This window comes from Polistes dominula, unplaced genomic scaffold (assembly GCF_049000335.1).
Source record: "Polistes dominula isolate Pdom_NZ unplaced genomic scaffold, Pdom_raw_medaka contig_168, whole genome shotgun sequence".
Taxonomy (NCBI): domain Eukaryota; kingdom Metazoa; phylum Arthropoda; class Insecta; order Hymenoptera; family Vespidae; genus Polistes; species Polistes dominula.
Genome location: NW_028301024.1, coordinates 339,397 through 366,802, shown reverse-complemented (window position 1 = coordinate 366,802; position 27,406 = coordinate 339,397). Strand labels below are relative to the sequence as shown.

At 30.5% G+C, this 27,406-nt stretch overlaps 1 protein-coding gene and 1 long non-coding RNA gene across 2 annotated transcripts in view; both read left to right on the top strand.

Moving 5' to 3' along the window:
* The window catches only part of LOC149031942 (uncharacterized), a 298,098-nt gene that overhangs the window by 131,277 nt on the left and 139,415 nt on the right, over nt 1–27,406 (top strand). The gene's annotated exons all lie outside the window — the stretch shown is intronic.
* Nucleotides 1–27,406, top strand: part of LOC107071476 (protein Wnt-4) — a 77,690-nt gene that overhangs the window by 25,780 nt on the left and 24,504 nt on the right. The gene's annotated exons all lie outside the window — the stretch shown is intronic.

Genomic DNA, 27,406 nt, shown 5'->3' with positions numbered 1-27,406 from the left:
TACAATTCCGTGAATGTTTCAAACTTTTCAAAAGTCTATAAAGCTAATCATCAGTTTATAGGCTTTATTTGCAATGCTTCAAATATGTATTTCAATGTTTCAATGATAAATCTTCACTCACGTTTACGAGAATATACATTTCACGATCAGTTAGAAATACAGAAAAATTTATTTTTATGTAACTATATGTAAGTAAATATGTTATTTAATGTATTTGTTATGAAAAGCAAAAAAAAATTACTATAAAAATTATGTGCAGATCACAATTTATATCAAAATTGAATTTTTTTGATGATTGTTATTTTTTGCAAGCTTTCATCCAATGATATCATTCAAAAATATGCCACAAGGAACTGACTACTTATACTGATTTTTATTTTTATTTACGTGCATTTATGAACAGGTATGCAAACATATCAACTATACTTGCTAAAGAAAGACAGGGAAAAGGAAGTAGAACGAATTGCAGCACAGGATGCTGCTAATCGTTCGATTCATCATGTTGAACTGCGCGAGATGTGTTGATTTCAATTATCGTTATATCCTTTTCGAAAAGATTCCATTTGTTGTTTTGAAATGTTTTCCGACCTATAACGGAAATATGTTATATATGAATGATTCGTACTTTGGAAAAAAATCCTGTAATATTAAATAGAGTTATAAGGATATCGATGATTTAATTTAGCAGAATTGGAATGATTTGTTTGCTTTCATTCATTGCATGCGACTCTGTATCTAAGCAAAAAGTTCATAAGAATTTCATTACTCTAACCTATTTTATCACTTTGTATATTTTAACATTTTTGTTTTATAAATAAATACTAAATTTATTTTAAAGGTACCGAATTAATAATACCCTCTTTCCTAATATTTACTTTCAAAAATATTTCTTCCTACTAATCATGAAATGTGTGTAAAACTTATTAATTCTTCTTAAAAACAAAAATATTTCATATAGGCAAATATGGAGACAAATATTTCTTGAGATTGTTATAAAATATTATTTCGAAAACCTAAGAATATTCGGTAAAGAAGTAGCTCAAATATGTAATACAGTAATCCTCTGATTTAAGCAAACTCCGAATTAGGTAGATTTTTATTTTATCGAAAACCTTAAATATTTTAACTACTGATCGGGCTAATATATTAGAATATTAGGTATAAAATATCCTTTTTTAAACTGAATGTAAGTAGAATAATAGGATGTTTCATACTTAAATGATCTTATTCAAACTAAACATGTAGAAATACAAATGTGCAAAAATCTGTTTATGAGATCAGTCGAACAACAGTTGAACCAGAATATGGAAGATTCTATCGGTAGTTAGTTGTGTGGGTATGTTTATGATGAGATATTTACGTGGATTGATCTATAGTTATTGCAAGATGCAAAGTTGTACCCCGACTTACGCGATTTTCGACGGTCCCACTTATCGCGTAACTTCAGGAAATGACTGCATGTAAAATTTGTAAATAAGATTCATTTCGTATGTTTTCTCTTTGCATGTTTTATCAAATAATATTTTAAAGTATCTTATATATAAATCTTTATTATTTATTATATATTTATATATAATTTATAAAAAAGTTTGTGCCCTTAAACGCATGTTAATATTAATAAGATAAATAGCTGAAATTTGAATATAATTTTCTTTTTGTTTATTTTGAGCTAAACTAAGGAAATATATTCTCATCAAATGTAAAATAACGATCATGTAACATTATATTTGTTACTAATAGTATAAATGAAAGATACGCGAAATATCTTGTCAAAAGAATTTATTGAATAACATCTATTTGTGAGACATTTCGTTCATGAATATCTATAAAAAAACTATGTCAGTGAGATTCACATTCGAATGCTAAATCCCGCATTATCCCAACTAATACACGAATATCAAAAAGTATTATATGTATTAGTTCTACTTGACTTTTCATTTAAAAATAGACAAAGCAGGAAACATATATACCTACATATAATCCTTATCGCTATATGAACAATAGAGTTCTACGAGGGAAAAGAGAGAGAGAGAGAGGGAGAGAAAAGAAAAGTCGTTAGCCGAGTAACCGTATAGAAAAAGAAAGAAGGAAAAGGAGAAACTAAGAAAGAATTAGCGGTGAAATAAAGTAGGAGAAAAATTGTTTCGAAAATGTGAATCGACGTGCGGCTCTTGTTGCTCTATTACGGTATACAGTATGCTTTTTATTCATCAGCGAATAACCACACTAAGATCTCATTGGTCCTGGCAAGCTCCGCCCTTAGCTAACTAACCCTCTTTGCTAATTACATCCTATGTACGCCGGGATACGCGCGCGTTCTCCGAACCAAGAGAGCCTAAGAGAGTTCGAGAGAGAAAGAAAGAAATAAAGAAAGAAAGAAGAAGATGGGAAGAGGGATAAAGAGAGAGAGAGAAATAGAGGAAACATACGTACAAGAGGGCCGACGTGTAAGGGGGTCGCCTCGACGTGTACCATTGTTCCACTCCACCGTTTCCGCGAGCCATATCTCTCCTCAAAAGCTAAAGTAAGAAAAAGAGGAGAGAAAGAGAGAGAGCAAGAGAGAGAGAGAGAGAGAGAGAGAGAGAGTGCGCTACCCCATTTAACGAATTTCAAAAGGCGCCAGCTAATTCTGAGACACACATACTTCCCATCAAAAATCCTTGTTTAAGAAAAAATCCGATAGAATTTGTTTTTTTGATAAAAATCTTGTATGTAATTAAATATTGTGTGTGTATACGGGCATATGTGAGCCACTTATTTTGAAAGTGATCTTACTCCATTTTCCAAAAAAATCGAGTTAACTACGGTAATAGTTACATTTTTTCATGATCTTTTCATTCTGAAGCAATTTGTTACTAATATATTAAAAATCATTAAAATTTTTTAATACGAAAATTTGCTGACTAATGAAGCGATGAAAACGTTTATTTTGAAAATGAAAGACAATATTATATTAACACTACTGTATGAAAATATCAGACAAATTATAACAGCAAAATTGAAGGACATAATGGACCTACTACCATATATACCACCGAAATATCATGATTTCTCCAAATCCCTTTCGCACACGCAAAATGTAAATGATGATGTACGCCTATAGTTAAAAAATGTTTTGAATTGCATAAATTATGTTTCTGAAGTGTTTTAAATTGAATATTGATTTTTTTCAATTTGAAGCATCTTAAATTATGTTGAATGGGTTTGGGCTCCTTCAAATTTTGTAATAAATCCGGTTGTTTATTTTGAAAGTAGCCTAACTCCATTCTTGGTAAGAAAACGCATATTATTCACTTAATAAAATTGGCACTTTTTTAAGAGGAACTATAAATTTAACACCCTTAAATACACTTAAGTAGTATGACTCGTTAGTATCCTGTACGTATATTTGTAATTGCATTGAAACGCAAATCCTTCAATATCTAGATTCGAACATAAATGGAGTTAGGCCATTTTCAAAATAAACTGCTTATGTATTATCTTTTATCTTTATCAAAAAAGTCTTCTATAGATGATCATTAGTTTAGTTAGTTAATATTCATAATGGAATTATTAAATATACATATTCTTATTCTTGAAAAAATCTTACATATAAGATTTACATATAATACTGTGTCCTATTTTAATTAAATACAATATTGTAGGTCATTTTCAACAAAATATCTAAGTTTAATAATGTTAAACTATCATGCGAAATTATAAAATATAAGCATACGAGCCTTAATTGTACCCTAACGTTTCAACAAAAACTATCAAATTAATTTAAATTAATTTCTAAATGTGTCTGAAAACTACACGGTTACAGACCATTCGTATAATTAAACTTACAAACACATTCACGCCCATCCTAACCAACAAACCTACATTCCTTTCTAACAATCTTAAGATACTAGTGCCACGCAAAAGCCACAAAGTCACACATACGTTTACAAGTATGTATAAAACATGTATAAAAACACACTCACACCTATCCATACTTACACACTCCGCCTATACTATCTTACTGCATACATATCTATTGATTTCAAGATTTATATAAATATCATAAAATGTTTATAAAATATTTTTATGCAGATAATCGTTAGTTTATGCAATTGATGCTTTTAATTACATGTTGTCAAAGAAATTACCTTTTGTTGACAATTTTGTACAAATATGAACATAGATGTATGTGTGCCAACATGTGCATTCTAATTGCGTTTTCTGTTTTAGTCCCATGTACTGCATATTTACTGATTATTTTGCAAACAAACTTCAATTTTGAAAAGATTTCCTATGTTTGAAATGATTCATTTATTTATTGTTTAAATCTATTATCAAAATTGTTTTTTTTTAATAAATTTTATTTAATATATCAGTTTTTATCAATCCTAATTTTCATTTTACATTTTATAGATATTTCACATTCACGTAAATAAATCCAAGTTGCGTCGAAATTAACAGAAGTAAGTTAGTAGATAAGCGGAAGAGTAAGCTCATTACGCAGGATTACTTGTGCACTAATAAGTCTAGAATAGGCTGACTTGCCCGTTTCATAATTTACTTGACCAGTCAGTCGTATTCTAATTCGAACATCGTAGGCTTTGAAAAACAAAAACAAAAAATTAATCATGTATTTATGCAAAATAAAAGTTGATTAAAAAAATTATTTTGTAAATTCAAAATTTATGTTTAAATGAAATCGTTCAATAATTATTATTATTTATAATTGTACATAATTATAAGCTTCTGAACACGTTAACTATTTTATTACATTATAAAAAATATTATATTCATTTATTTATTGTTAATACTTTTGTTTCTATTATAAATAAAAAACAAAATATTGTAAATAAAGAACATTTCAATATATAAATTATACTTATATTTAAAATATTTACATTACTTTTATATAATTATACTTTGTTTATACATACATATAAATTATTATTACGAATATCAGTGATCGGTTTACTTCCCTTCTTTGGTCTAATAATTAATAAATATATATTCTCTTATAAAAATTATATTTACTTTAGACCAATCATATTAAAACAACATAAACAAAAGAGAAATTGGTTATCGCGGTTTTTGTAATATATTGTGCAACTTGTCACTGTTTTTTTATCATAAAGTTAGTATTTTTAACTAGCAACTTGTATGGGACTAGCCAAGTCTATTGTGAGATTACAATCGTTGTGAGTGATCATTAGTAAAATAAACATATAATCGTTAAATGTTAACACTTGAGAATATTGTCGATTGTGTCTGCACACGATCGAATATTATCGAAAAATGGAATAAAGACTAAATCTGCTCGCGATCTGAATACTATCTATATACTTGAATACTATCGTTAGACTGATTGGATGTCAAAACTACGTGTGAATACAACCAAAAGTTATCATTAAACTTATGTTAGTCAAGATTATACCTGTGAGTGCCATGTGAATATTTTTGAGATCCAGTCAGACTGTGTAAGACTGTGAGAAAGATCTCTTGACTAACAATCCGACAGGACCATCTGACAATTTTTAAAAATGGAAAATAAAAAAAAAGGGAAAAAGTAAAGGCGCATTCTGCTTAAAATTATAAAAAAGAAGAGGAATTATTATTTACTGGTTGAAGGTGTGTTCGAATTCTTCATGTTAAACAATTTCTTTATAGTAAGCAATTAAAAATAGATTACGTAAAAGAATATTTTTATTATTAGCTAAATGTGCTCTTCTAATCTGAGTTTAACTATTTATGTACGGTACGTTTTTTTAAGTACGTTTCGTTAAATTACAAAAGTGTTCACTACATTTAGATTTGCACGCTCAAGTAAAACAAATAAGTAACTAAATCGTTTTATGTTAGATAATCAAAAACCGGTTTACCTCAGTAGGTTATCTATTTTACAATAATATTTTTAAATGAGCGAATAAAGATAAATAGTTTCTCTCTTGGGCCTTGTCTTTGCATTATATCGTAGTTAAAAAGAAATCATCAAGTCAATAACACAAGAAATAAATAAAGCATATTCTATGACAAAAATTTGAACGCGATATAGTATTACGCAAAAATCGTTGTTGAAAATAAACAGACAAAGCACATTCTATGGCTGCATCGAAATTCGATGCACCAACATCGTATTTTCGATTGAGAAATTTGCAATTCATTATCAGATCAGAATTTATTTGCTCATATCGCGTGTATGACATTTCAATGAAACAAAGAAAATATTACACTAAATCTTAAAAAATGATTTTTCATTTATCGCAAATACATTAAACTCTGGTATAATTATAATGCGATTAATAGATTAGGTATTGTATGAATTTGCGTTATAAAAAATCTCTTTATACAAATATTTTTCTTGTATTGGGATCTCTAGCACTTGAATACGCTATCTGGTAGCTAAATTCAAAACTAGAGCAGTTAGGATGAATTGCTGACAGCTGATTAAAACTACACGATATTTATGTGGAAATATTTATATTTTTAATTTTATGACTTGCTTATTTATTATTTAAAGTAGAATTGAAAATAACTAGTATCGTTAAATTAAAAAGTTGTTACAAAGAATTTTTTTTTTTGTTATGGAGTTCCCAGCAAGAAAATATAAAAGTAAGAAAATCTAAAATATAAAAATATAAAAGTGTATTGCTGTGTATTTGGTTGTACAAGCAAAGCTTGTCGTGATGAAAAAATTAGGTTTTTTCAATTTCCACCTCGTAAAAAACAATTTGTTAATCGAATAAACAAATTTGGTGATAAAGAAATAATTGATAGACATATAACTTGGGTACGAGCATTAAAATTGGAAAAAATATAACTCCCAGTATGAGAGTCTGTTCACTCCATTTTATTAAAAATGATTTTTTAGCTTCATGTGAATATTTTCAACAATTATTTTTTCTGATTATTATAAATTGTTAAATCAAAAAATTTACTCAAACTCATATTGTTTTTGTGCATTGTTATAACTATTGATTCAACTCGAACTTATTTAAAAAAAACAAGTATTCCTAGTCAAAATCTTCCTTTAGGATCATCCAAAGAATGTGCTTGTCATGTAGATCAAATAGATTCTCGAGAAGAAAGAATACGTAGAAGATCAATTGAATTAGTGACAGTTAATGATATTGCAATACTGCAACAACATTTTAACAAATACCACTTAAACCAGCCTTGCATGAACAACTTATTCTAATTATTCGACCATTTTTTAATATTTCACCAGTTATTTCATGTGGATTATCTTTAATATGTGAAGTTTGTAAACAAAAAGCTAAAATGCTTATAATATTACAATCACGACTTGGTACTTGTCCACACTTAATCACATGTCCAGCATTTAATACACTTTCACCACCAACAAAATTTTTATTGCTTGGTTTTGTGCAAGCAAGCTTACAAATTTCTTGCAATGTAAGTTTTATTTAATTTAATTTAATTACAAAAAATTTATAATATTATAAACGTTATTCTCTATTTTGGTTATATAAGTAATGTACAGCAACCTCCAGTCTCTAGTTCATATTTTTGCCGCTAGGGTAAGCCACGCCCCTGCCAGAGATCCCAATATTACGATTTTTATTTTTTATTTTTCTCCAGATAATTTACCATTAGTTCATGAGAACCTATTATTATATATATATAATAAAATATTAAACATATGAAAAGTGTCAGTGCAATGGAAGGAGAGCATAACAATCCCCACAATCAAAAAAGTAAAAAAGACAGACCCGAAGAACTACGCGGAATCAGCTTCCTCAATGCAGTACAGAAACTGATGACGAAAATCCTGACAAAGGAATTAGAGCAAACAAGAATAAGCGAAGAACAACAAGGCTTCCTAAAAAAATAGATGAACGGTGACGCAATATTCATACTAAGACAAATAGCTGAAAAAGCTATTGAATTCAACAAATCAATATCCATGTGCTTCGTTGACCTTCAGCAGGCGTTTGACAAAGTGAAACTTGAGGACGTACTACAAATCCTGAGAGCCAGAGGAGTAAACGGCAAGATAGTACGAATATTTAAAAAACTTAATACACAAAACACAACAACAGTAAGAACGGCCAATATGACGAGGAAAAGAATTCCAATAACGAGTGGAATCAGACAGACTGAGCCCGATCTTTTTCAACTTGATAATGGATAAAATAAGTAAGGAAATGAAAACAGTTGGAGAAGGAGTTAAGCTAGGAAAGGAAAACATAAAAATAATATGTTATAAAGATGATCTACAAAGGATGCTATATAAATTCGAAAAGACGGCGCGAAAGCTTAACATGATCATTTCGGTACAGAAGACCAAATCACTCTTCATCTCCAAGGAGCCCAGACGATACAAGTTAGCAATATATAACAAAAATATCAACCAAGTGATTTAAATACCTAGGAGTGACTATCACAAAAGATAGAAACCTAGAAAAAGAGGTAAGAGACCGAGCAACTAAAGCCTCTATAATCTCTGGATACCTTAGAGACATAATATGGAGAAGCAAACATATGAGCATCAAAAACAAAATACGAATCTACAAAACTTGTGTCAGACCGATAATGACCTATACGGCAGAAACAAGGGCAGAGTCCGCGATAACAAAGCGTATTCTGTAAATCAAGGAAATGAAGACTCTACGAGCCATAACATGGAACTTACTAAGAGACAGAAGGAAAAACAAAGAAATAAGAGAGGAATATGAAACCCAAGATATTGTAAGGTGGATTAGAGGGAGAAGAAGAGCATGGAGTGACTATGTAGGTAGAATGGACGATAAAAGACTCCCAAAAGCGGTGAAATCAGGAAAATCCGGAACAACAAAACCACCGAGATAACCACCGAAACGGTGGCATGAAAGTTGGATTTCGACATCACAAGAACATCAAATTTCCTAAAGAAAGAAGACTTAATTATACAAAACAGGACGCAGTCCTATCAAGAAGAAAAGAAGAAAAAGAAAAAGGATACATTGTATATGAATAAAAATTGAGAAAATTCTTTTTTTCGCAAACTATTCTATACGATAGCATAATGGTATAAAATGAAAAATTATAATGAGCAATCTTCAAACAGAAAAAATAAGTTACGACGAACACAATAATGTGATACTCAAAGTAAATTGAATTTTTGAATACGAGAAAGTCTCGCATCTTATTATACAGCACGTTATATGAAAACAACAATTACAACATCTTTTTTGAGTTATAGATTCTATATGTACACTATAACCGACATTTTTTCATTAAAAGATATTCGAAGAACAAACTTTAGAAACAAAACAAAATATTTGTCGTATGTTTTGGTACGACAATATTGCTCTCAGGATAAAACATATAAAATTCGCGTGGTAATTAATATTAAATTTAAGATTTCAGAAAAAAGACACGACTTATAACAAAATATAGTAAAGATCAAATCGTAAAAAATTTGTTTCTGTGTGTCCTTGGAACGACGACCCTTAATATGTCGGACTTCTCACGACATTCAATATCATTAACTCCACGTGAAAACTGGTTTCTTTTCAACTTCGAATGCTAAGAACTCTGGAAAGACTACCGGCAGTAATAAAACTATATTTAGAAGATAGCTAGTTTCTCTTTTACATCTCCGACCCAGAAACCGACCTTCTTCGGAAACTCATCCGTCAATGATAAGACCGATGACAGCTAAAACGCGAAGCAGATTATTTTTAAATTACGATTAAACTTTTATGTCGTTTAAAATATAATTAAAACAGTTAGTTTTTTATCGTTTAATGGGTGAATGATATAGTATATAAAATTCATTTAACTTCAAATTCACTCGTGTGTAATATTTGATAATCGAATAAAATTTTTATGATTTTTTATAAAAAAAAAAATGTTAAAATATTGAATATTTCTATAAAGAATAAGATCTTATATGTATACTTTTATTTTGAAAATCGATTAATTAATAATCTAATTTTTTCTTTCAACACGTGATTATCCTTCTAAATGATAAGATTATAAACTGGCTCAGATTTAACTTGACATATCCATTAAAATGTAAAAATTTGAAGAAAATAAATGTGAAACATCCAGGACTAAATCTGTTTCTTTACCTTTCTATTTCGATTTTCTAATAAAGTGTCCTTTATCAGATTAACAATACCAGCCAATATTAGAAAACAATTTAAGCTGTTAAAGAAATGAATCATCAAGTTGTTGATTCGATCGATCAAAAAGCCAACAAAGCTAGCAAATTTGAAAAAAGCCAGTAAATTCTCGATATCAACCGGTATTCGGCCACGGACAATTTTTCCTAGTAACGATGCAAGAAGCGTACTAATTGTAACAAAAAATAGTGCTTTTTCTTTCTTAACTCTATTTTCGCGCTTCTTAAAAGAGTTTTCTTTTATCCTTTATATTCGTTCGACCGATTCAATGCGCAGGTTGATCGTAAATAACTTGGATATTTCTCGTCTTAATCACGAAAACATAAGATGAATATAAAGATAATAATAATTTTGTTTAAAATTAGTATTTTATGATCTTGAAAACAAAAAATTTGTCTTAATAAATTGTAATGTTTGAAAATCTTTTATTTGTAGAATTATCTATTTTTTCTCTTATAATTTCATCATTGTTAATTATATTTTTTAGCAATTATATAGAATAGTAAATAAAGTATAAAGTCATTAAAAGTACTGATTAGCATTACCGTAAAAGACGTGGACATTTGTACCTATGTATGACCAATTTTTTGATTATTCATTAAGTAAAAGTTTAATGAACAATTTAAACCCAATTAGAGTACTATCATTCGTACTTGTTATATACTTAGAACTCTTTAACGAAATATTTCTTGTACCACATTGGCGAAAAATACGTAGCAATATAATCTCTTTTAGCAACTAAATTTTTAAAACCACGATTCAATTATGCTGACTTTTAGGCGAAAATTCTATACTTATAAATTGGAATCGGAGTGATGTTAACTGCAATATGCGTATTTAAGGACACCGTAATTTTCGAGCCGCAGCGAATCACAAATGCAATGCGCTCAATTCTTACGTTTCAACTGTAACAAACCGGACATGATTGACGTCGTAAATTCATGTCGATTAGATGGGCAGGTCACGGGCGGGCATGGAGGAGGATCGAACAGAAAAAGACTACTGGGTAGATAAGACGTAGATGGATAGACAATATTGGGAGAGATCTTAAGAAGAAGGTCGCGCTCAGGGACAGGAGCACTGGTGGGATTTTGTATTTGCAACAATAAATTTTCGAGTTCCTAATGCCAATTAATAATAATATAAATAATAAAAATAAAAATAATAATAATAATAATAATAATAATAATAATAATAAACAGAAATAAAAAGAAAAATATGGAACGGATAACTAAACAACAAGCAATAGAAGAAATGGACCAAAAGAAACAGAAATTACAGGCACTGGCCAAGCGGCTTAGACGCTACAAGAAAAGCAAGAACAAAAGAAAACAAAATACAATATTTATCATAAACCAAAAGAAATTTTACAGAACACTAGAGAAAACGAATACAAACGACATAATCATCCAGCCACCAAACACAGCAGATATAGAAAAGTTCTGGAGTAATATATGGTCAAACGCAACACAACACAATCAACAGGCGCACTGGATACAGAAAGAGCAAATTAAATACAACACAGTACAATAAATGACTGAAGTAACAATAACGTCTCACGCATCACCAAAACAATAGCTAACACACACAGTTGGAAAGCACCCGGAAAAGACAAAATAGCAAACTATTGGTTAAAAAAATTTACATCAGCGCATACACAATTGACAAAACTATTCAACAGCTATATTAAAAAACTACACACAACACCAATCACACTAACACAAGGAATAACGTATCTCATACCAAAGGACACAACTAACCCAGCAAAATATCGACCCATTACATGCCTACCTACAATATACAAAACTCTGACATCGATTATTGCACAGAAACTAATAGCACACACAACACACAACAATATAATCAGCGAAGAACAAAAGGGATGCTGTAAAGGAAGCTAAGGATACAAAGAACAATTAGTAATTGACTCGGAAATAATGCATCAAGCTAAAATTAAATAGAGATCGCTGCATTACGCATATGTAGACTACCAAAAAGCTTTCGACAGTGTACCTCATTCATGGCTGTTTAAAATACTTGAAATATACAACGTAAACCCAAAACTAATACAATTTTTAGAGAAAATAATGGGAAATTGGAGTACAATACTAAACATACAAACAGACAAAGGCACCATCACAACAAAACCCATACTAATAAGAAGAGGGATATTTCAAGGAGACTCACTAAGCACTTTTTGGTTCTGTTTAGCCCTAAACCCATTATCAAGCATGTTAAATGACACGAAATACAGCTACAATATCACTGGAACAAATCCACACAAAATCACACATCTACTGTACATGGATGACTTAAAACTGTTTGCAGCAACTAACCACCAACTAAACTATCTACTCAAGATCACTGAAACATTCAGCACAGACATAAAAATGACGCTAGGGACAGAAAAGTGTAAGAAAAACAGCATAATCAGAAGACAACAAACCAAACAGAAAGACTACATATTAGACGAAAACGACAACTACATAGAGGCAATGACAGAAACGGACAGCTACAAATACCTAGGGTACAAACAGAAAATAGGAATAGAAAATTCAGTAATCAAAGAAGAATTGAAACACAGATTCAGGCAGAGACTGATTAAAATACTCAAGACAGAACTTACAGCAAGAAACAAAACAAAAGCAATAAACACATATGCAATAGCAGTACTAACATACTCTTTTGGGATAGTGAGATTGACCGAGACAGACCTGGAAGCACTTAACACACTCACACGAACACAATGCAATAAAAATAGAATACATCACATACACGCAGCAACTGAAAGATTCACAATTAGCCGAGAAGAAGGAGGAAGAAGATACATAGATATTCGAAACCTCAATTACAAACAAATAGACAATCTAAGAAAATATTTCATGAAGCGAGCAGAAGATAGCAAAATACATAGAGCAATAATACATACAGACACGTCAGCCACACCATACAACTCAACAACCACACATACAACCCATTAGACTTCACAGTTACAACAGAAGAAGAAAAAGGAAACTGGAAACAAAAAACACTGCACGGCAAGCACCCACACCAATTAGCACAAGAACACATTAATCCACAACCATCCAATGCATGGCTAAAAAAAGGTAACATATACGGTGAAACTGAAGGCTTCATGATAGCCATCCAAGACCAAGTAATCAACACCAGGTATTACAGTAAACACATAATTAAAGACCCGAATTCAAAAACAGATGAGTGCAGATTATGTAAAATACAGATAGAAACAATAGAACACATCATAGGCGGATGCACAATACTTGTCAACACAGAATAAACCAGACGACACGACAATGTAACAAAAATAGTACATCAACAACTTGCCCTGAAACATAGACTAATCACACAACACACACCCACATACAAATACACACCACAAACCATACTAGAAAACGAAGAGAACAAATTATACTGGAACAAAAGCATCACTACAGATAAAACCATGCCCCACAACAAAACAGCCATACACTTACAGATAAAAAGAATAAAATAACACAGCTCATAGAAATATCTATACCAAACGCAACAAATATACAAAAAAAATAGGAGAAAAAATAGTAAAGTACATACTGCTGGCTGAGGAGATAAAAGACATGTGGCATCAAAAAAAGGTAGAAACGATACCTATTGTAATATCAACCACAAGACACATACCAAAAATTCTACAGCAGTACATACGTGAAACCCAATTACATCCGAACATATACATACAGCTACAGAAATCAATTATTATCGACACATGCCCTATAGTTAGGAAAACACTCAACACACAATAACACAAAGGAATAAAGAGAGCATGCTTGACTGAAAAGTCCGCAAGTTTCTCTATAAAAAGGTCAGACCGAAGTCTAAGAGAAAAATGATGAAATAACAATAATAATAATAATAATAATAATAATAATAATAATAATATAATGCATTCAACGCACATAAAGAAAATGTAATCATACGTAAGATAAAACTATTAACTGTATCACCTAAATATTTCCTTTGCTAACAATCGTATTAACGCTCTGAGTACTGAATACTCTTAGCTGAAGTGTTTAGTATGGACGAAATACTTTATTACTAATATATTTGTTTCGTTGATTGATTTTACTAACCACATTTAATAATAAATTATATTAAATAATTAAAGTTTTTGTTTTTTACATAATTTTTATTTATATATATTTGCATTTATATTGACAAATACGTATATGCGTCAACAGTCCACGCTGGGAATTTTTACTAAACGCATATATTATGCATCCATAGCACTCAAAAGATCAAAAACCTAAAAAAAAAGTCATTATCTTTATTTTTATATCTTTATATAATATTTATTACGGTACTCTTATAAGTTTTTAAAAGATTTAAAATTTTACAATACAACTTTCTTTTTATCTGATGAAAAAAGACTAATTGCCACATATCAAAAGATGTATTTTTACTTTAACAATCCATTTCTTAAAATATCATATGTGCAGATCACATGTATTAGAAGTGAAACCTTCTTAAAACCAAGCTTCGAGAGAATGAGTCGAATACAGAGTATCAGGAGTAAGATAATAAATAAACCTTACAATTATCTTACTCCTGATACTCTGTATTCGACTCATTCCCTCGAAGCTTTATTTAATTTTATGCACGTTTTTAGGATTGAGCATGCACCGTGTGATCTCTAAAGTGTGTGTTTGGCTTCTTAATAAAGGGATAATAAATAATAATGATTATCATTATTATTATTATTAATAATAGTATTAACCATATGACGCAGAGCCAGTTTTGAGTGGCTATTTCACACTTCCATAAATGGTAAATAAATACGTCTTTGTGATACGAGTCTATAACGAGTTCATTTCATTACATCGATTATTAACAGCGTTCTAAGTGTTACCTATCATTTACATTATAAGAAAATTATAATACAATACAAATAATGAAATATTGGTTAGATTCAAAACGTGTGTTTATTGTGTTTGATGTGTTTATGTCAGAGTTGATAAGATGTATTAAGATTTTGAAGAAAACTTTAAATTATATAAATTAGCTCTAATGATCTTGACTTTGCCAACATGTAGAGGGTCACTATTCTCAGTAAAAACATAAAGGTTTTAAATGTCATTCGTTATTTATTTAAAAAATATTAACAAAATTTTATTAAAAATAATATAATTTGTTTAACTCTACTTACCATTATAAAGTAAATCTAACTAAATTTTTATTTAACAAATTTTTTTAGTACAACGATCGTGTATTTTCATAGTTTTTTTTGAATGATTGTGCAATGTAAATTATAAAAGTCTATTATAAAAGCATTTACATTTTTATAAAAAACATTCTTTTTTCATTATGTATTCATATATGAAAATATATTAGCTCTTTGAAAATTTTCCTCAAAACTGTGTAATTTCTCAAAATAATTTTTCAACGTGTATATGTATAATATATTTTTTCAAATATTAATTCGTAAAATTTTGAAAGATATATACCATATTTTGCTTTTAGAAAACGAATTGCGTCAAAATGGTTGCATCTTCTTTGGGGTACAGTTACAGAAGTAAATAACAAATTCTACTTTCGCCTATCATCACCAATATATTACATATAAAATAAATAAATATATATATATATATATATGATACCGTATTTGTCTATGTATGTAAATATAAAAGAAGTAAATATTACGTTTTTAGTGTAAATTTTTTTTTAAAGTCGTTAACTATTGTTGTTCATTAACTTTTGATGAAATTACAAACAAAATGCTATAAAGTATTAATTATATCTCATTAAATCGATTGTAAAAATTAACGAAATATAATTAACAATAAGTTATCTTAATGTATTAATAAGAAAAAAAGTAATGAAGTCTTCGAAATTTGTTTAACTAGATTATTATTATCATTTGCATATTAATTACTACGTAATCTATAATAGACCGAATATAATTTTACGATATAGAAAATGTATTAATCTACGATCAACACAATCATTCTTCGAATGAAAAAAAAATAAAATAGAAAAATTTCTTTAAAACTTCTAGAGAAACTTTTTTTTATAATAGTATCAATACTATTTCCACATAATTGATCTAAATACATTAAAATTCATGAAAGATCGAGTACGAGGCCTTCGAATCTTTCTTCAAATTGTGAAAAGAAATGAAAATTCTTAAAAACTATATAGATTTCGAAATTCTTAAATGGAAGAGGTAAGGGAATCGCGTTCTCGTCCCACAATCGACAGATCGGTGGTATAGAATCGACGTAAATACTCGGTTGTTTCGTTCAAAGAGACAAGGTTATATTATCTCTTCGTAGGATCGTGCGCCGGATCCATGGTATACATATGTTACACGTTCTGGTACAATAGTCAGAGAGTAAACTATAGACGAACATTCGTACTGTACTACGATTTATCTTCCAAGTTTCTCTTCTTTTCCTTTTTCGAAAAACTATCTGGCTCTCTTAATCGTTGTCTTGTTTTCTTTTTTCTTTCTCTCTCTTTTTTTACAAACATAATTTTTTTCACACAAATCACAAGCTCTTGGCTATCGATTTATAGACCGACTTTCACAAGTCGTTCGATTTAAAAAATTTCTCTAGCAGAATTAATCAGTGCCAAGCGAAAACTAGAGAGAAGGTCAACGAACGTAAGTACTCCTATCAATTGATTAAACTCTCTTTAATAAGGCGAACGTCGAAAAGTTGGAAGAAAAGAGAAAGAGCATGCTTTTAAAGGACGTCGATCAATGATCGAGGAAGAAAATCTGGAAGTCGCAAAATTCAATACGCTAATGGCTATCAAGCCCCTTCCCAAATATCGGCCAACCGGTTTGCAAGGTACACTTCGACAAAATAAAATGACGTGCTTGAGCGTTGACGTGCGATTGGTAATCGTACTCGTTAATACATACCGCGTAAACGAACGTAAAAATAAAAGGGTGTACGCTAACTGGGAAAGCAATACGACCTTCCTTTCTTCATTTTTTTCCTTCTCTCTCTCTCTTCTTCTTCTTCTTTTCTACTCATTCGTTGTTTTAAGCTTTCTTCAGTTTTCTCAAGTAACTCTTGTTCCACTAATCTCTTCTTCTTCTTTTTTCGTCATCGTCGTACTAGTCTTCGTCTTCACGATGATCAACGTCGAACCTCAGCACTTTTTACGTTTTTCTTCCAGCAGCAGTAGCAGTGGCAGCAGTAGCAGCAACAACAACAACAGCAGCAGCACTACCACCAACACCAGCACCAGTATTTCGGTCCACTTCACATTCAGACAAGCTTCGAACGGACGTCAGCCATCATCGATCGTTCTGAGCACATCGATATCCGTCAGGTTTTCCGGCCTCTTAACGTGATTCCTTAGAAGGCCTTTCATCTTTCAAATGTCGGATTTCGTGTGCTCCGTTTACTTCTATCCGTTCTTATATATCACCAATGAAAAGGGAAGCTTCTGCTATCAGTCGAAATGAAATCTTTATTTGATCTTTTTTAAAAAAAAATTTACCCACCCATTGAAAATTCTAATCTCCAATCTAAAGTCTGAAAATAAAACTTCTTTTAGGTAGAACTTTTAAATCATTAAAGAAAAAGACCAAATATTTTAATTTCTTGCTTACTTCTTTTCTTTAACGCTTGAAATAGAACATTTAAAAGTTTACAAATTAATGTAAATCATCCTTTATTATTTTATATATATTCAATACTAATCAAATCCACATTATTCATTGAATATTTCCAAAGATCCCTCCTTTCTTAATAAAAACTTGAAATTTTCGAATGTAACACGAGCCTTATAAATAGTTTCATCCCTTCGTAGAAAAGATAATCGAACGGATCCATCCCCTTGTAAACGATATCTCTTCCTCCTTTCTTCGGACCTTACCACCGACTTGGAAAATCACGCAACTTCAAGTAGGCAAAGCCTCACTCAAAGAAGATGAAGAAGAAGAAGAAGAAAGAGAAAAGACGTCTACTTCAGAAGCGAGATATCAACGTGTTTCGCTCGAGTAGTTAGTACTCTTGGCTTGCAATGCACATTCAACGAAGGTCCACTTATGCATTTTCCCTATGTAATCTTTTTCTCTCTTTTCTCTTATACTTTCTTCCTACTCCCTCAAACTCGTACCTTTCAAAGAGAAAGAACGAAAAGAACGTACACGGTCCCGCGTGCCAGCCTAAGTTAAAGCTTGACTCTAAATTATTGCTATTCTCGGAAGGTTAAAGTTCTCTTTCCGTGGGAGAGATATAGAATAAGAGAGGATTTCAAAAAAGAAAAAAAGAAAAAGTGTGGATCATGCTAAAGTATCTGCGACATTTCGTAAACATGAAATCAATTTTAATACCGCTTGTCTCTATCTTTCGTGTGTGTATGCTTGTATGTGTCTTTTTTTCTAACATGTATAATTGTATGCATCTATCTCTCTCCCTCTCTCTCTCTCTCTCTCTCTTTATTTCTATTTCTACTTTTTTCTTCTTTTTCTTCTTCTTCTTCTTCTTCTTCTTCTTCTTCTTCTTCTTCTTCTCTCATACACCAAATAAAAATGGCCAACATGGGCTGCTGTGTGGCCGAATGAATTTATTTATAAATCTCGTAGCGTTGGCTTCTTTGAATCGTCCTTACCACAGCGCATATATATGTATGTATATATTTACAAGATGATCCAGCGAAGACTGTTGCACGTCCAGATCGTTTCCGCGCCTTTACATTAACGATTAACATCCAAAATTAGTCACTGGTGTATTGCTATATTTGGATAATTTGTAATTCATGGATTATCGGATTATATTATTTATATACAGTGACTCAAACAATTGATCAAATGTTCTCACAGTTTTTAAATTTTTACATAGCTTTCGAAATTCACATAGTACAGAAATAATTTAAATATGTTACACATTTTACATAACTTTTGTTGTTTATATAGTACAGAAATAATTTAAATACGTTGCATATTTTAAGCAAAATTAAAGAAAATTAACAAATCCGGGATTTGATCAATTTTTTGTGTCTGGGAAAAACGAAATTTTAGTACTTCATATACCCTCTTTTAGCTTTCAATACGGCTTTTATGCGTCTTGACATGCTATCTACTAAATTTTTACACTGTTAAGGCTTAGTTTTTTTTCTAGCGACTTTTACTTTTGATCACAATTCAATAATACATCTCGAATTATGATCGAAATTGACAACTGCTCTTCTCAGTAAACCCCATAGGTGTTCTATTGGGTTCAGATCGGGAGACTATGGGGGAAGTCTAAAAAAGTAAATTCATGAGCTTTAAACCACTCTTTGGTAATTTTTTTCTGGTGTTTAGGGTTGTTTTCGTGCTAAAAAATGACTTCTGCGTTTTTATCCCATTTTGCCAAGCTTCCAATTAAACTTTTCTACAGAATCGATGTGTATGATGTTGCAGTCATTCGACCTTCAATTTTTTTAACGCATCTGACGACCACACTGGTCATGCAAACCTAATGTACAAAATATGACCTCATCGAAACTTGCCGTCTTAAATATACAGTGTTGCGGAAAGTATTTCTTTTCATCTCCATGGCCTGAAAACAAAAGTTTCTGGCGCATGGTTTTTAATCTCATTCAACACGATTTCACACAACACGGCATTTTCTAGGAACCTATTTACCGTGTTGTAGGAGGGTTACCTGTATTATAAAATATAATACGATATAAAGTAGATGATTCATAATTGCAAATAATACATATAATCTATTTAATTTAATATAACTAGACGTTAATTTATACATTCTTGTTTCAATTTATATCGATAAAATCTAAATAAGCTTATTGTTAATAACTTAACATGACCTCATGTTCTGATACTTTTTAACACGAAACGTAAACAACGTGATCGCACTGTGTGACACTCGAACGTTTATAAGTAAATGAAATATAAATTTGACAATGTTAGCATTAAAGAATTAATCGATAAATATCTAAAATTTTTATTATTTAAAAAATGTTGATTCATCATTATAAAATATTTAGTTATGGTAGTAGCATTTATTTTACAATATATGATAAATATATTAATTCTAAAATTATTTTTCTATTATACTTAATATGACTTTCCTAGAAATCTACCTTTTTAACCTGAAATGTTCAACATATGCTTAATATCAGTTACAGATACATAAGGTATTTTACCCTACTGACCAATTCTTTGAAATAAATGAAACAAACAATGATGTTTTAGAGAACATTTTATTACTAGCATAAATTATTTACGTAACAAGTTATGTGACTGACACTATGTATTCTACACAAGTTTCCTCTATTATCAAAGCTATAGATAGCGCGTAACCACAGATATCTCATAACCGGTTAAGTCACTTTTATATCATACTCTTACACATAATACACTTGTGCTTAAAAATATATTGATACACATATATGTATGTATACATATAATATAATCTATTTAAACATCTCTAGAGTATGTATTTTTTTTGTTTTCTATATAATTCGTGCAATTATTCCTGTAACTTAATTATAATTCATTACTTCTAATTCGCGTTATAATTATCCGGAATCTTTTTCTCTTCTAACTCTTACCCTTTTCAATCATCGAAAGTAAGAAACTGAGTAAAACCTTAACTCGATAGTCTGAACTCATTGTCAGTCACTCTCCCTTTAACCTTGCTTTTCTCCATAACTTCCTCATCCTCATCTTTCATCCTCTTATTCTTTTACTTCCCTCGACAGCTGGCCGCACCACCCTCCGATCCTATACCGCAGCCCGCCTCTCACCTGGCTCTTTAGGTCTAACAAGAAAATTTCATTAAACTCACGCGTGGCCATAAATAATCAGCACTTCGATACGAATACGCTGATGTGTCCCCTAAGAATCAATGGTATGAAGAAATGGGGAGAGTATTCAATAACGCATTTACTATTAAGAATAGCGACTAATAAAAAGAGAAAATAAGAAAGAGAGAAAAAAAGGGATAGAAAAAGGTAAGTTTATTTATTCATTTTGGTTATTATTTTCATTACAAGTGAAATAAAAAAATAAAATATATGTAATGAGAACGTGAAGAATAAGATAAAAAGAATGAAAGAATTTATTTGATCTCTCTTCTTGGATAATATTATAGTTATTAATAAAATAAAGATAAAACGCGCGCGCGCAAGAGAAATGAAAATGAGACAGAAAACACAAATGGTGAATTTATTTAACTTTTTAGTTGTTATCTTAATTTTGACACAATTTTAATAAAATAAAAATAATACAAAAAAATTCTACAATTGAGAATGAAAAAGAAAAAAAAAAGGTAGACATTTTGAAACATTCTCGTACATATATAGAATGAGTGAGGTGCAGAGAGATGCGAAGGAGGCTCGAAGCCGTAATATACATCGTGTTATGGTCGCTGTTAGCACCGTTAAACTAGCTTTTACTGTTCCGCCTTGCCTTTGAGCTCGTGCCGGCTAGTCGATCGTAGCAGCTGAGGTCAATAAAATGCGTTCTCCATAAAATGCCGTAGAGCTCCCTGACGCTTACCAATGGTGACGACCAAGTAAATGACGATAACCTCGATCATGGTCGAAAGACGAATAAAGGAATTCATCTTAATTCCAAATTATTTATTCATCGAGAATCTTAACGCGTTTATAATGCGAATTTGCAAACTTCTTCCTACAACGGTATTAAAAAATATATATCGTAAAATTTTCTAAATGCATAAATTTTTAAATTTTTATCTTGATAATAAAAAAAAAAATTTTTAATTATTTTTAATTATTATAGATTTATTTTTATAAACATTTCGATGTGGTATTCCATATGGTATCATTACAAAAAAATTAATTACTTTGAATTATAAATAATTAGAAATAACGATCAGATGAAAAATTATATTTCTCCGTTTTGTAGAAATCTTTCATGTTCTTGTGTTGTATTTTTTATAAGATATTGAAAAAAAGCAGTAAGCAAAAATCCCGAAAAATATGAAGAAAATGATATTTAAATATAAAAATAGAATTAAGATCCAAAATATTGGATCTTAACAATATTATTAAAACAAAGACAGTATGGTCACGTAAAATTTTGCAAACAAACAAAATTTTCACGGTGATCAACTGGCATTCCATCACTCACCTCTCAACGTCTTTCTACTTGTATGATAGAGAAAAAAGACAGAGAAAACTTCTTGACGACAACATCGTAAATCATCGTGTCGACTGTAAAATCCGTACTTCACAACGTTTCATGAATATCATTTGAAAAAGTGATCTCTCCTTTTTTCTGTCTCATTGTCGGTGTAAAAAAAAAAAGAAAAAGAAAACAAATAGAAATATAATAGTTCTAGTATATCAATATATCAAGGAAATTGAATTTATATGTCTGCATACGCAAAGCTCTAACTATACATCATAAATAAATCGCTAGTTTAAAATAATATATCCTTTAAGAAACATCAGAAGAAAGATCTCGCTGAAGAAATTAGCTTTAATTTTTCATTTTCGTCTTTTTCATAAGAAAACATGTAAAACTTCTTAACCCAGACGACACATATGTCCTTGACAGTGAACGTATTTTAAAAACGTTCCTTTTTTTTACCTCCTACTCTTCCTCATTCCCAAGCATCACTACCAGCAACAGCCGCATCCGTTCGCGGTTTCGATGCACTTTCGTTTATTGCCAGGACCAGTGCCGACCGTTCCTAAAAAGATTCGTACGATTAACCCGAGTGAAGATTTTCCAATAATCCGCCGCTTTGATGTCTTGCCCGTGAACACCCGTCGGCGGTACCGCTTCTGTACTTTTATTTTAGAACCACGCTACAAAACAACATTGAAAGACGTTCAAGATAAGAATGTTACTTTCTTTCCAGCTCTGTGAACAATTCTATTCAATTAGATGGGAAGTTAAAATATTCATTTTCGGATGTATTTGAAATTTATTAACAATTTACGATTCGATATGCAAAATATTCTATGCGAAGTATTACAAAGATGACAAAAAAATAAATATGAAAACATGCGTATTCAAAATCGTCAAATAAAAATAACAATTATCAAATAAGATTTCTATTTATTAATTATTAAATAATTTTTAACATTTTACATGAATACTTGTTCGCACAGTAGAACTGAAATAATGCATTTTTATTTGGAGCAAGGTAATTTCTATAACTCGTAACGAACTTTAAGCAACATAAAATGTCAAAGTGTTAATAATTATATTATAATAAAAAACAAATAATTTGCCTTTAATAAATATTAAAAAATAATAATAGTTAACTGAAAGTATAAATAACTGGAATTTTATTGTACCATAATTATATGTAATAATACATCATATTATACTACGTACAATTGGAATAATAATTAAAGTAACGAGCATAATATACGATAATAATTTAAAATCATTAAAATTCTTCGTTACAGTAGAACTTTACTCGTTTCCAATGCATTAAACGGAATAAAAAAAAATAAAATGAATAAAAAAGAAAAACAACAACAAAAAATTATACAAAAACTTCGCTTTAGTGTTTATCATCGCGGTCTTATGAATTTAAATTAGGTATTATCGCTTTTACCGTGACTTTTACAACATATAACTTACATTAGTTGTGACAGCTCAGTGACGGCACAGAAACCACAAAATGACTCGACCGGTATGCGAGTCCTTTTCGACTCGGTCGAAAGGCAACCGCGATGGAATAGCGAATACCGATCGTAAATGCATACCACTTGCTCCAAATACTTTTCCTCGTATACCTTGAAAGTGGTTTACGGTTTTGTCCTCGTCGTCATCGCTCTTCCATGGGATCGTCATTAACCAGCTGCTAATTATTATTCGCGGGGACGTACGACGAGCCCTTCCATGCGTGTATCCCGTTAAGTACCAGTACTTTTGCTACGGTACTCGAGGGTAAAGTGCCTTGTTGCAACGCTGTTCATATACTGCCAGTGCGGCGGAAGGATTCCTGTTTACCCTACAAGATGCAGCTCCAACCGCGGGGTCGCCTCATTTCCAATAATTATCAACTCTTCAAATTAAACGAATCATTATTAAAACGTTACTCATCGGTACTGGTCCTCACAGTATCCTGATTTTTCAATTGAACGAAATCACTTTTTTATGCTTCAAATGTAAACTTCAAATTTATGATTACTTTCTCAAACACAATAAATAAATCATATATTTATCAATTTCCACAAAGTTTATTTTTCATTTTTTAGTGTTTATTTATTTATTTATTTTACGGAATAAACCGATTAATACATACATAATTAAACAAAATTAGGAGTAAAGAACATAAAGTAAAGATTATAACAGACGATTCAGACGGTATTTCATATATGACATAAATTGATATTAAATATGGATGCCTCACTTGCCAAATCAATTGTAACTCCATTTTCTGAATTTTATTAAATTTTAATATCAAAGCACTTAAGTAACTTCTAACTATATATATATATTCAAAACAAATTTCTCTAATAATAAGTATTAACACCACTAAATAACAAAATTTTTTTAGCCATTGAATAATAAATAATTTATTTTAGAAGCCAATCTGTTTAACTCAATCCGATAATGTATTTAAATCATAATAAAAATCTAGCTCACCCACTGCACTCTTTTCCTCTGCTTCAGAGATATCTGAAAGTTGCTCTTTCAATTTAATTGTATCCATTAGACGACTGTTATCGCTCACACAAACCAAGTACGTCAGCATGGTCTACAAGTGGGGCTCCTCACTCGCTATCTTCCACTTCCATTAACTAACAGTTTCTGTTACTGAAGGATCTCGTGGGTCTCAGGAAATTTCTTCAAGTCTTCTAAAGTATATAAAGATTTGTGCTAAAAATTGGAAAAAAAATAATAATATTCAGACTCCTGTACCGGACAAAACAGAAATATTAAAACTGTTTTAAGTTTATTGAAATTGCTTCAAAGTACAGAAATACAAGCTGAATCAATTAAAATGAAATTTCTAGTAAGTGAACACAGTTACTTGCCAAATGATTTACAATTTGCTATTATCGAATCTCAAGCACACAAAAATCAGAACATTTTTTCGCCAGATGACTGGTATAATAAATGTATCAGTAACAGAACAGTTATTTTTCATTTTTGCTAAAATTTTTAATAAAACATATATTTATATAATGAAGTTTTTCCGTAATAAAATAGTATATTATGTAACTAGTGCGAAGTTGCCGATTGCCCACGAGAGCGAAGTTGAGCGCACGAGCGAAGCGAGTTTTCGCTATTTTTTATTACGAATGCGGGGACATATTTGGTACATAATTGGGGTCCAGGGGCAAAGCCCCGGCGAGGGATTGGGGGCGAAGCCCCCCCTCTCCACAAAATAATATTGAAAAAGTTAAAAAATTGTAAGTAAATTTATTTGCATAACGGAACTTCGTTTTTTTTAAACAACGGAATATCGTTTCCCTCCAATTTCCGAGTGAAGTTTCCTTTCACCAAGATCGATAGAGTATTCAAACAGGAAATAAAATAAATGAAGAACTAAATATTAATCTTATCGTCTAAGATAGCGTTTTTAAACAAGAAATAAAATAAAGAAAAAACTACATATTAATCTTACTGCCTACAGTATTGACACTATAATTGTGTTCTGTTTATCGTCAATTGTCGTGTGGTAAGTATAATTTGGGTGCGACAAGTAAACTTTTCGTATTCAAATTGATATTTATTTTACTCAAAACGCGTGTTCAGTCCAGTCAAATTAGTCAAAATTAGGTAAGAATCTCGGAATTTAAGATACCAAGCTATAAACTCGTATAAACTTGTATTTTGACATTCTAAAAGTTGTCTCAAAACCTACATACGATAGGATGTCCGCGACTATTAAAATCCTAAGGTCAAACGTCACAAAAATCGATTTTTTGCAAATATCTCATTTCCTATGGGTTTTTCGCTATTTGTATTTATTATCAATATTGTAGAGGATTAAATTCCCTACAACTTTTGTTTAAAAAATTTTTTTATACGTTGAATCGTTTTCGAGATAGAGGGCGGAGAGCGCGCGGTTAGAGCATCACTTAAGGTCAACCGGTAGTCCCGGTCAAAAACACGCCATATAAAGTTTATTAATTATTGATAAATACATAATTATTAATAATTTTCATTTCTTATTAACCATTACATTATAATTAATAATTATTTTACTTATCTATCTATTTTTAATTAAGTATCAATTTATTTAATAACACTTACCTGCCCGTGTAGTTATAGAATTGTTAAGGAAAATACTTAATTTATATTTCAATTCTAATGTAATTTATATTAATAACTTCTTAAATGAATAAAAAAAAGAAAGAAAGAAATTCTTAATATAATGTTTTTATTAAAAAATATCATTCCATACATTTATGATTGTGGAAATTAAAAAAATTGAATAAAAATTACAAGAACTACAACTTATAATTTTAATTATCTTCTTCTTCTTCATCGTTGTCTTCCGATCGCTGTAGTATTTCAAAGTCCTCTTTTTTGTCGTCTTCAACGACATTTGTCTCCAGGTCTTCCATAATTTCGGGGTCCAAGGTTTTGTCCTCATTGACATCGCTCTGATATGGTAAAGCATTAAGACAAGCTTGCCCATTACACTGGCCACAAACTAAAGAGCACTGCAACCCCGATTTTCTGTATCCACATCGCAAACCACAACCACTCTTGCAGTTGCAGAATATTGTGTTGAGCAATTCCTCTGGAGCAGGTGCTAAAATTGTCGTGATAGGTTCCAGGAATTCGTTACGCATTGTCCAACCACATTCCTGGGATTCCAAATCATGTCCTAACCAAGTTTGAACTTGATAACAAACACGATTGAAATGTTGGTGAGCTGCTGCACTTGTTGCTGGAATATTTGATAACTGTACGGGTTTATTCAGTTTTGTAGACTTGACGTATAGTGCATAACGAAGATGATCGATACTGTCTACAGATTTTGGAGCATTATAGACTGCCAACAAGATTTGAATTCCATTCTCAAATAATCTTAGAACCAGGCAGTTTTCTTCTTCAAATGCTGCTAGCAAGTTGATCCAAATTCGGCAGTTTCTCAAATGCTTTTAAAAACGTTTTTTTTTCATTTTTTAAAAAGCGCAGAAGTCGTATTTATCTATTTAAAATATAATTAGTGGAAATGAGAATATAATTAAAATGTAATTAAAATTTGTCCCTTAATTATTTTTTAATTTTAGGAATTGGTTATAAGTGTTATTGAATAGATAGATATTTAATTAATGAAAAAAATTATTAAATATCATGTAATGGTTAATAAGAAATGAAAATTATT